Source organism: Bos grunniens, chromosome 8 (genome assembly GCF_055505025.1).
Source record: "Bos grunniens cultivar Pamir isolate PY7600 chromosome 8, Bosgru_T2T1.0, whole genome shotgun sequence".
NCBI lineage: Eukaryota > Metazoa > Chordata > Mammalia > Artiodactyla > Bovidae > Bos > Bos grunniens.
This window is the reverse complement of record NC_141172.1, coordinates 64,438,426-64,447,381: the sequence shown is the minus strand read 5'-3', so window position 1 is coordinate 64,447,381 and position 8,956 is coordinate 64,438,426. Positions and strand designations below refer to the sequence as shown.

Here is an 8,956-nt window from a genome sequence, read left to right as displayed (position 1 = left end):
AAAAAAAAAAAAGCCTGATTCTCTTAGATTTGAAAATACTGGACTGATTCATTGAAGATGAGTGTGTATCTGTACAAAATGTTCCAAAAGTTTTTGTTAAGTTTATTGATTTCAGAAACAAAGATGCTGGAAACTTATGAAAAATCTACTTTGAAGCTTTAACTATTAGAATTTGTTTTATACTTCATAACTTTGTAAATTTCATATGGTTATTGATTTAATTCTAAGACCTTGTATCTATATCTAGTGAAAATTAAATGAAAATTTACAATTTTGTTAATATTTTCAAATTTCACATGGCTAAAGAAATATGAAAGAAATTTTAGTTCCATGCCTACATTGGTGCAAGGCAAAAATATACTATGTGGAAAATTTGGAATTACAGACAAGGGAATCCTGAGAGTAAGAATTCCTAGAATCAACCAAAACTATAGGGACAACTCCAGATTTTTAAAAGCCATTTATGGGGCTCAAGTAGAGATTTGGCGGGGGGGAACCAGTATTGTCTGAGTTCCAGATGTGATGAATTGAAACTTGACTAATATTTCTGTCTAATAGGGTGAGAAGGTAGGATGGGAAGGCTCAGAAGAAAGGAGATGAATGAAGCTGTGGGGCTGGATGAGTAGGGAGGGGCTATAGTCCAGCCTCCTCCTCTGCTCCTCCCTCTTACTCTCAAGGGCCCTTTGTGACCAGACCACAGCTCTATGATGTGAGCTGAGTACTTTAGTCCCCAAGTGCACACCCTGGCTCAGTTTCCTGAGGGCAGTTATGTGATTCAGATGAAGGAGAATCCTCTCTTTTTTCTGAAAAACACTTCTGATATTTGGCTTAACTCCAGTTCCACTTCCTGGGTGATAGATACCATCCTCGCCTTTCTGTGTGGACTGGGGCTCTTTTTCCTGATCCGCCCCTATCTCAAGAGTAACCCATCCTTTGCTCCCCCTAGGAAACATGGAAACATCAGAAAGGTAAGGAAACTTGGCCCAGACCCACAAGCACATGCTTCTTTCTTCTTTTCTATTATTATTTCCACTTTTCTAAATCAACTAGAGGCTTTTGAAATGAGAAAGAACAGGACATCTATTCTCAAGGAAGAATAGAACATCATGCCTCTAGGGACAAACCAGGCTGGGCAGGGGAGAGAGTGAATGCTAGGATTTCTACACAAAGATCTCAGACCAATTGTCCTGGTGTGATAGGGACTCCAGAGCATGCCCCAAACAAAGTGACCAGGGGCCGAGGATTGGATACTGAGTTCAATGTCAGCCAGAACACAGAACTCTGAGCACCAGTTCACCAGTCATGAAGAAATGTCTTAGACAAGGGCTGATTGGCTGGGAGTGCTGAAATCCTAAGAGCCTCAGAGCAGGGGCTGGAGTGGAGTTCTGGCTTCAAGAAGCAGAGAGTTACCTGATGGACCTCAGATTCACCCATAGGTCTGTGAGTGCATGTGTTTTTTGAACAGAGGAACAGTGCTGAAAGATCCAGGATGAATCTCACTTGAAAATCTTTGTGAGTGAGTGAGTGAGTCAAAGTACCTCAGTCATGTCTGACTCTTTGAGACCCCATGGACTATACAGTCCATGGAATTCTCCAGGCCAGAATACTGGATTGGGTAGCCTTTCTCTTCTCCGGGTCATCTTCCCAACCCAGAAATCAAACCCAGATCTCCCACATTGCAGGCAGATTTTTTACCAGCTGAGGCACAAGGGAAGCCCAAGAATACTGGAGTGGGTAGTCTATCCCTTCTCCAGCAGATCTTCCCAATCCAGGAATCGAACAGGGGTCTTCCACATTGCAGGTGAATTCTTTACCAAGTGAGCTATCAGGGAATCCCTGAAAATCCTTATATTCTTCAAAAAAGGAAAATAGAAGATATTTTTATACACTTTAAATATGAGTTTAAAGAATGAAAGACCACAGAGCTCTGTTAGTGAAACACAGAAAGTCATATTATGTATGGACACTGTCTGATGCTTGTCTAGAGAGGAGAGAGAGAGAATTGGGTCCCAGGTCCTCATTTTTTCTGTCTCTCAGCAGCAAATAGAGTGGAGGGGAAGAAGCAGGAGCAGTATAAGAAATGGAGCTTTGAAAGGTAAGCTCTGACTTTCAGTCCTGTGTGCCCCAGGTGGTAGCCCTCACCTCTCCAGCCATGATGGCCCAGTTCCACAGATTTCAAGGAGACCAGTGGCAGGGCCATCCCACAGTAAACAGAACACCCAGGAAAGCTCTGGGAAGGAGAGCAGAACCCAGATATTTCCTAGATTCTCTGTATAGAATGAAGCCGTAAGGGGTCTGGAAATGGGTGTTGCCCAGCAGACATGTGTGGGCTTCACTGGACCAATAGTGCCTGGACTCGGAGGTAGGACCTCTGGGTCCAACTGTGGACACCTTGTTTAACTTTGCTCAGATGTCACTGCAAGGTGACCCATGCCCATTCTCCCCAACGGGATTATGAGGGTAGCAGGGAGCAAAGGATATGGAAACACTTTGTAAATGATAAACCCTTTCATGAGCTTCACTTCACCATCACTGTCAGGGATCATATGGCCTTGGATGCTCGTACGTGGGCTCAAATCTCCCAGTTGCAACCCCTTCAAGGGACCTACACTCAACTTCCCACAAGTCCCCTAGGCTCCTGTCTTGATCCTCATGATGCAGTCTGCTGATTTCCAGCTTGCAGAGATTCCCTGGAAGCACTGGAAGAGGTCTCGGAACTGACTTCACTTCTGCAAAGGTAAAGAATCTTCCCCTTCTCTCCTAGGTGGTTCTTCCTCCTAGAGCCTATGGTATGACCACGGGACAGCAAGCAGCTTGGGGCTGAGCTAGGAGGGAGGAGCACTGGGGAAGAGTATGGCTAAAGCCTTGAAGTGGGGGGCAGCCGTAGCATTGTGAAGTCAGCAAGAGATCCGTGCAGGGCCGTGGGCTGCAGGTGCCAACCCCTGTCTGGACTGTTCAGCCCACCTGGCGCCGGGGCTCCAGGCTACAGCTTGTTCTTCATGTCTTCTGCAGACTTCTGAGGAGGTTCCCTGACAAGGGTGGCTTTCATCAGGTATCCAGTCAAGATGCTCCTGGGGATGTGTGCAAAGCAGTGCCAGCTGGAGCCCACCAGCCATGTAGGGAAGAGGCCACTCACACCATGTCCCCACCTTCTCTGATCAAATGGCCTCTATCTCAGAACTCCACCCATTCTCCACACTCAGTGTCTTCCTTAGATTCTGTTCACTCACTTTCATCCTAGAGTACCTCTTAGCGATCAGAGCCTTTCTTTCTCCCGGACAGCTTTCACCCTGGCCACTTGCTCTTTTCACTTCCCCACCATGCCCCAGTAATGGAGAGGCGTGTCCTCCACCTCCAAGAGCCTCCTCGGACTCCCCATCACTAGGCTCTGTGCTGAGTCTCAATCAGAGTGCCTCCATGTCACTCCCACTGGGCACCATCCCACACAGCATGTCTCCACAATCTCCTTGGAGACCAGCCATCTCAGAGCTTGTCCGCTCAAGCTGTCCCCTTTCAGCCCAGTCTTGGTGGCATGGGGCTGCCAAATCTTGGAGTCTCTCTACCATGACAAACTTTGAGTCCCAGCAAAAGCACCTTCCCTGCCATCCACCAGAAGACTCATTTTGGGCACACCCTAAAAACAGGCAGATAGAGGCCAGTACCCTCTTGTTTGTCAACAAGGATGTCCAAAAGCTGCTGGAGATACTAATCACCAAGAGAGTATAACCGAAGACTTGGAAGGAGAAAGAAAACAAGGAAGAGGCAGGCTACCACCCGAATTCTTTGGGGGAAAGGATCAAGTTACTGGGTGACAAGCAGGACACCTTGGGTCACCAACACTTCTGGTACATAAAAGGCAAATCAGAACAGCTGCTTGGTCCCTAGAAGCCCCCATATTCTGATACTTTGGGGGACCATCTACAGAAGACATGCAGCCAGCTCTTCTGGGGTCTCCCCTTTCTGCACAGTGAGTCTCTGCTGGCTACTGTCCCAGTGTCTGAGTCCCCTCTACATTATGCCCTATCTTATTCAATGAACTCTAAGGCTGAAAAACTTCAAATTCAATCTAAAGTAACTTCACAACTGCCATTGGCCCAGCCCTTGACCCACTCTGTGGCCCAGGCTCAACCTCAGTCCTTGACTCCAACCATGCCCCAATTGCAACCGTCACCTGTGGGTCACATGGAGACTCAGACCGACCCCTACCCTTGACTTCGGCCATGTTCCAGTTTCACTCACCATCTGGGGTTCACATGGAGACCCAGACTCCACTCCTACTCTTGACTCCAACCATGCCCCAACATCAACCACGATCACAGGTTCATGTGGAGACCCAGGCTCAATCCAACCCTTATCTCCAATGATGACTCACTTTCAACCACTACCTCAGGCTCACATGGAGACCCAGCCCGGACCTCAACCCTTTGCTCCAACCATGACCCAGTGTCAATCACCATCTCAGGCTCACATGGAGACACATGCCCAACTCCAACCCTTGAATCTAACCATGCTTCATTTTCAACCACCACCGTGTCATGCTCATATGGAGGCCCAGGCCAGACCCTAACCCTTGAATCCAGCCATGCCTCACTGTCAACCACAACCTCGAGCTCATATGCAGACCAGTGCCCAACCCCTACCCTTGACAACAACGAAGGCCCAACATCAATCACCACCACTTTGGGCTCACACGGAGGCCCAGATGCAACCCCAACCCTTCATTCCAACCATGCCCCAAGGTCAAGAACAACTTTGGGCTCAGTTAGAGACCACTACCCATCTTATACACTCTTTCCCAATTGAACCATCTTCTTCTGAACCACAGACTAGGTACCATGATGTAGCTTGCCCTATAGTCCAAAATAAGGCACAATCTTTCATCCAAAAAGCAATTCATACCCTAGAACATCATTTTTTTGAAAAAGCAAGTAGGAAGTGGGAGAACTTTACCCTATTTGGTTAAAAAATCTCAGCAAGTGTTTAGCCAGGTCATTCCCAACCTTCCCTAGGAAAGCAGGTCTTCCCAGGCCCATACCTTTGTCTCCATCTTTCCTGGGGATTTGATCAGCCCTGAGGTTTGGGAGAAATTGGAGCACCACATTTCCAAAAGGTTCATGGAGCAAGAGAGCAGCCTGCCCTGCAGAATCCAAGCTTCTCAAAAAACTGATGCAGCCTCAGGATCAATTCCCAAGGCCTTGTCAGGCACAGGGCAGGGAGGAGCCCTCAAGTACCTCTGCAGGTCTAGGCAAAAGCTGCCAGGATGCACAGAAGATGAGGCCCAAGTGCCCAACACAAATCCCAATAGGGAAAGACCTGCACCATGATGTAGGGCAGAGCTTGGGGGGAACCCACGAAGTTCTATACATGACATCAGCAAACCACCCAGTGAAGTTTCCAAGAGCAAAACTTCAGTCAAAGAGAGTTGAGCCCAGGCAAAAAGCATCCAGAAAAAGTCTTGGGAGTCCTTATAAGCAAGAAGGCACAGCAGATCTGTGAGGGTCAAATCCCTGTGAATGTCCATTGTTTAAGACTTGCTGCCAACCACTTCTTAGACCTTCCTGGAGAGTTAAATGTTCCTACAGGAACAGAAAATACAGGTTCTTCTCAGGATGGGGAAGCCTCTATGAACACCTCCCATGAGTCTCTTCTTGTCAGTCCTTATATTCAGCAGGAGCTGGAAGCTTATGTATTAAAGTTTCAGGTGAGACACAGATGGGTCCTACTCCTCAAGGTCTTCAAGTTTATATTTAACTTAAAGTTGAAAAATGCTTACTTCACACGCCTTCCAAGATCCACCTTGAAGACCACCAGTGACCCTGGGGACCACCCAAAAGCCCAATTAAGCAAGGACTTGTGAAAAAATCCTCAGCCCCATCCAAGAAAGAAAGTAATAACAACAGAGGCAGTTCCCCACCTGGAGAGTCCCCTCACTGCCCCCTCATGGGTGATCGAGGAAACCTGGCAGGCTCTAGAAGGACCCCCACCTGACAGTATGCAGAAACCCTCAAAGGCACCTCTGACTGGACAGGAAGTCAAACCACCTTCTCAGGACACCACATACAACTTTGTGGGCAGAATTTGGCACAGTGAAACTGTCATGGAGGCTGACAAAGGCAGCCTGGAGCCCAGTCGAAGTCCAGCAATGGCCAGGAATGTGCCACAAGAGGAATCCGGGGGGTGGACCACCCCAGAATCTTGCTCTAGTGTGACAGTCATGGACCTCAATGAGTGTTCCCAATCTTGCAGGGAACAAGAGGCTGTGGAGGGAGACCCTGCTAGGAAAGGTAATTTTGAACCAAGTATGCTAATCAAATCCCAAATCATCAATATTAATATGAAGAAATCACAGTTTCTAAGGTCCAATAAAAATCCTTCCTTGAACACAAAGTCTGTTGACTGAAATCCAGAAGATGTAGACTTTGATGAACAGTTTTGTAAGCTTGAGTTCCAAGGGTTCACAGACCGGCAGAAACAGGCTCAAGGCCTGTTTGAGCACACCACCTGTGTGCTCCTTCAAGACTGTGAAACTGGTATGCTCCTTCAAGACTATGCCACTGAGAGGCTTCTCAAAGACTGTCACTCAGATATATGCACTGCCACAAACACCTTGGCTTCTCAAGCTTCTCTGTCCTGTTTTGAGACCCTGTCCAGTAGAGAATCATCCAATTCCCAGATATTCTATGATGTTACATCGAGTGGAGGGAGCAGCCAAGGACAGCAGGAGGCCTTGAGAAGGCAGCCCCAACATAAGAGCCAGAGCAGGAAGTTCGTCTCCACTGATGCGAGATAGACTAATAGGAATCCCAAACTAGGACAGCATAGAAAAGGGTTGGTGGTACGGAGAGCCCACCAGGCCCACAGGATGAACCACCCTGGCCAGAAAAAGGAATCAGCAGAGTCCCTACAAAGCAAATCCCACCTGAAGAAGGGACGGGTTTCTTCATAAAACCACTTCAGAGAGAGGATTAAGTACTTTCTGCAGTGGATTTGCCCCAATAAAAACAAAAGACCAGAAGAGCCCCTGCAAGAATGCAAGCCTGCAGCAGACACTGTCCAGAGCCACAAAACTGTCAAAAGACATCTGATTACAGACAGCAAGGCTGTTGAGGCTCAGGCTCTCATGACAGCTGTTGGACAGATCTTAGAGGAGAAGATGGCGCTTCACTGTGGACCACATGCCTCAGAATTAAACTGGTACAAAGTAGAACTCCAGGCCCCCTTAGGTCCACCGTACTGCTACCACAGGTTTCTCTCCTATCAAGGACAAAGGATAGTGATGAGACAAACAGCCCGCCATCAGTGAGCTACTCCCATGGGCCACAGCTGTCCTATAAAGACTAAGTGGACCAGTCCCAGGGACAGCACGTGGACCTTCCCACCCAGGGAGTCAGGTCCCCTTCTGGGCAGAGCCTGCCAGCATGGATCAAGAGTGACAACTGTTGCAGGCCGTTCTTCCCACTGTCCAAGGCACTGTCTTCCTCAGAAATACGCCTCTTCTCAATCAGAACATGCTTGTCACAGCTTTCCCAGTAGGAAAAGTCTTTTCCAAGAGAAAAATGTATGCCATGCAGATAAAAACATGTTTTTCTCTTATTAGCACATCCTCTTTGTGCTAATGACTTCTTCCTACCACACATTTTCTTGTTTCCTGAAATAGATGCTTTTTCTCGTGAGAGGTGATGACTTTTGTCTGTGCCCTGTCTGGGGGAAGGGAAGGGATCAGGGTCCACTCTTTCCAGGTGGCTGCTTTGACTTCCAGATGGACAGGGCCATAGAATGAGGTTTGCCTCAGTGTGGAATACTCACCCTCACCCCAATTCCCTCAATACATTTCAGTGTCCATAATACCAGCTTTACAGATACAAGCAATAGCATTCAAGACTTGTCACAGTGAACTAAACCTAAAGACCTCTCCCATCTCAGGATCTGGCTCTGTCTTCTACTCTCTCTACTTTGAACTTGTGGGGCTGTAGAAGAGGGATTTGCAGAGGCTGAAATTCCTCTCTGGCTCAGAAAGTGTCAGAGACAAGTTCACAAATCAGAATAAGGAGGGGATTTTAGGGGCAGTGTGTCCCGAGTCCAGAGGAGGGAGAAACTGTGTCCCCATGTCATGGTGGGATTGGATGATGCTGCCCGGGAAGCCCCTCCTCTCCCAGAAGGAGCTGAGTTGAGATGAGCCAGGAGTATCACCCTCCCTCTGTCTTTCTTATGCTCTGGAGCAGAGGCAAGGATGAGGGCCACACACTCCCAGCTCTGAGGGTGTGCGGTGGGGAGCATGGAGGCCCTTGTGGGCCAGCTCACCCCTGCCTTGGAGGAGAGGAGAGCCCTGCTCATGGCGCCCACCTCCCCCCAGGGAATGAGCATCGTCGTGACTGTGCACAGTCACCTCATGATCTGAGGGTGGGACTCTGTGCCCCTAGAGTGGGATGCAAGGAAGGAGGCAGGGGGCAGAGGTGCCTATAGATGGTGCAATGACCAAGGAGCCCCTGGCATCTAACTACCATCTACAGGCCCAAAGGAAAGCAGTTAGGGGCCCAGTGGCTCCTGGCAGTCCCACACCAGAATCTTCCCCTACTTCAGCTCCCAGAGCCCATACAGAGAGAGAACACCTAGAGCTCCTCCACAGAGGGCCAGGCTGCCAGAGACAGAGGAGCCTCCGAGAAGGGGAGCTTCACTTCTCCACAATGTAAATAATCAGGTTTCATAGGACCGGGTGCTCAGGACAGACTCGTGGTCTGTGATCTCTACCTACACATGTGGCCCAAGGAGGCTCCCAGGGGACAGGTGGGGGACTCAACAGGCCCAGGGACTGTGCAGGGGTCATAGCAAGTCTCACCTGCTCTCAGCCTCACTCATCCCAGAGCCCGAGAGGGAAGAGACCAGCAGACAGGATGTGTCACCGAGCGGGTGGGAAGTCACCTGTGGAGAATGAGGGTGCCGTCAGCTCTCTTCCCCA

General features: G+C 48.8%; 2 pseudogenes; both read left to right on the top strand.

Moving 5' to 3' along the window:
• The first annotated feature begins 596 nt into the window (after positions 1-596).
• On the top strand, positions 597-4,212 carry LOC147367279 (spermatogenesis-associated protein 31E1-like; annotated as a pseudogene).
• An 80-nt stretch (positions 4,213-4,292) lies between these two features.
• On the top strand, positions 4,293-7,597 carry LOC147367278 (spermatogenesis-associated protein 31E1-like; annotated as a pseudogene).
• Positions 7,598-8,956: the final 1,359 nt, after the last annotated feature.